Source organism: Seriola lalandi, unplaced genomic scaffold (assembly GCF_002814215.2).
Source record: "Seriola lalandi dorsalis isolate HSWRI2012SDOR001 ecotype SW California unplaced genomic scaffold, Sedor1 jcf7180002050420, whole genome shotgun sequence".
NCBI classification, from domain to species: domain Eukaryota; kingdom Metazoa; phylum Chordata; class Actinopteri; order Carangiformes; family Carangidae; genus Seriola; species Seriola lalandi.
The window spans coordinates 1-2786 of NW_019520973.1; the positions used below are offsets into that span (position 1 = coordinate 1).

Sequence of the window (2786 nt, forward strand, 5' to 3'; positions counted from 1 at the left end):
TTTTTGCACTGGCTAAAACTTCCTCTGTGTTTGCTTAGAAAACAGATATATGGCAGATAACAATTCACTGTTTCTTCCTGAGTCCTTGCAGAAGCAAATAAATGACCGGGTCATTATTGTGCAGATCCTGGTGATAATTTTTCTCTGCATCATCTTGTTGCTCATCATAACCTTTTCAAAAACAACTACACGCTACGTCCTATTTGCTGTTACATTACTGTCAGATAGTTTCTTCTTATTCATGTCTAATATCCTTGTCATTTTCACCCAGTGTCATATTTCTATTCAGGTTTGGTTGTGTATCATTATCTGTGTTGTGGTACTTGTGTATGTTACAGTCACACCAGTTACTCTGACAGCAATGACCCTTGAGCGCTATGTGGCCATTTGCATGCCCCTGCGCCATGGAGTGCTGTGCTCCACACGCAATACTATTCACTGCATCCTCATCATCCATTGCCTCAGCTCTGTGCCCTGCATTGTTATTCTCTCCACCTTCTTTGTATCAGCATCCCTGAGCTTTTACAAACAATATCAGTTATGTTCAATGCACGTGTTTATGTTTTACATATGGCAGCAACATCTTAGATCAGCTGTATATCAACTTCAATTTTTGATTATGTGCATCATCCTTGTTTTCTGTTATGTTAAAATAATGAAAGTAGCCAAAGCTGCATCAGGAGAGGATAAAAAGTCATCAAAGAAAGGGCTCAGAACAGTGGTTCTTCATGGTTTTCAGCTGCTGCTTTGTCTCATCGAGCTGTGGTGCCCATTCATAGAAGCTGCTTTGTTTCAGATTGATTATAGTTTATTTTATAATGTCAGGTATGCTAACTACATAATGTTTTTTCTTGCACCAAGATGTCTGAGTCCTCTCATTTATGGCCTCAGAGATGAAGTTTTCTTTCATGCACTGAAAAACTATGTCTCCTTTGGCTTGTGTAAAAGAAATACTATTTGACAAGTTAGAATCACAGTTAGTCACTGTTGGTGTGCAAGTGTTTATCAAACATGGATGTTGAACTGGGCTTAGTCTGCTCATGCTCACAGATAGTGAGTCAGTGGGCCGCCAGGTATTTTCCACAAAACCACAGTATCTGTGATAATTATAAATTATAATTGAAATAATTTGGGCTAATTTTCAAACCAGTTTTCTTGCAGTATAGAGTGATTTATAGTGTCAAACACCTTTCTTACATAAATAAACAGTACTGCACTATATTCCTTATTATCCAGTGACTCAATAAAATCATTTACTAATTCATGGGTGCTGTAAGTGTAATACGTGTTTTTCTAAAATGTGATAGAAAACAAGGTTAGAATATTATTTGAATTTCAAAACTGATTTTCATCAACATTTTCATCATTACATCAGCAATTAGACTAATTCTGTCCCACTCAAAGATAAACAGATGAACATAAAGAGCCCGTTTCAAGTAATGTTTAAAAAGACGACATGCCCAGACCTTTATTCCTAGGCTCAATCCCATTTCACCCCTTGCCCCTACCACTTAGCCTTACCTCTCCGTTTTGCGTGATCATGTTGAGGTGTAGGGTGTCCTGATTCTTGTTGAGATAGAGGGGTAGGGTGAAGTGTAATAGCTAACTGGCCCTTCAACCAAAGATCTTTCAGGGGCACACTTCAAACGGACTGTCATGAGATATTTCCCAGAATGTCTTGCAAATCACTGGCAAGATGGCCGTGGATCTGACCCAAGCGACCAAAGAAACTCACAAATGTATTTTCTCTGTTAAGAAAGATTTAAAAATTACGACAACTATTGTATTGCCTTAGTTTAATGTTGTTTCAATGAAATATGGTCCTTTTCTTCATAAAAGCCACAAAAAAATAAAAAATTGCTAGTAGTATGCTGATATCTCGGTAGCTATCTAGCTGATGGTAACGTTAGCTAACATTAATGTTACATCTTTATTACTGATTTGTGCATGACAATCCCACATTTTGGCATATTTTAATGCTGCACTCCCATCCCATTTGATGGCATATGACAACCTAAATTTAACTGACACCCAGCAGCAAGTTTGCTGAACTTTACCTCTCCTATATCAATGCAGACTGTTGGGGCTCCCTACAGAGCATCGCTAACAATAGCCTGGTAATATATCAGTGTTTTTTTGTTTTCTTTATCAATTGATCAATTTATGCATGAAATTTAAGTTGTGAAAGAATCACGTTTGTCCATGATTTTCAATCTCAATCGAATAAATGGTAATGTCAACGTGATTTGCCGTTATTTAGACAATGCATGAATGCACTGCTTCTTATGATGTATCATGTTCTTAAGGGGTGTCCCATTTTGTAGGGGTAGATTTCAACCACTACCCCTTGTAACTCAGTTCCAAGGGGCAAGAGGTAGGGGTAAAAATGAGGAATGGGATTGGGCCTCAGTCACAACTTGAATAATTTTCTGAAAGCAGGACTTATTGTATAAGAATAAAGTATTGGAAGTAAACTAAATGTAATTTAAGATGTAATTTAAGACCTAACATGCGGCTAATGTAAAGCTAGCAGAGCTTGGAGAGTTGGTTATCTGGTTGCTAGGCGCACGCACGCACGCACGCACACAGGTCAGGAGCTGCCGTTGCCATGGCAATGTGAAAATCTGCCCAGAATTTGGCTTCTACATGGCTTCAAACAACTGCAAATTATGAGAAAACGTTAATTCTTTTCATAAACCGAAAAGACCGTGCCAGACACTGAAGCCAGAAGTTTCTACAGTCTCTATTTTATTCAGATATTCCTTAAAATGAGTGAGTAAGCTCAG

At 38.1% G+C, this 2786-nt stretch overlaps 1 pseudogene; it reads left to right on the forward strand.

Moving 5' to 3' along the window:
- The first annotated feature begins 6 nt into the window (after positions 1 to 6).
- LOC111649324 (odorant receptor 131-2 pseudogene) lies at positions 7 to 961 on the forward strand (annotated as a pseudogene).
- The last annotated feature ends 1825 nt before the right edge of the window (positions 962 to 2786 follow it).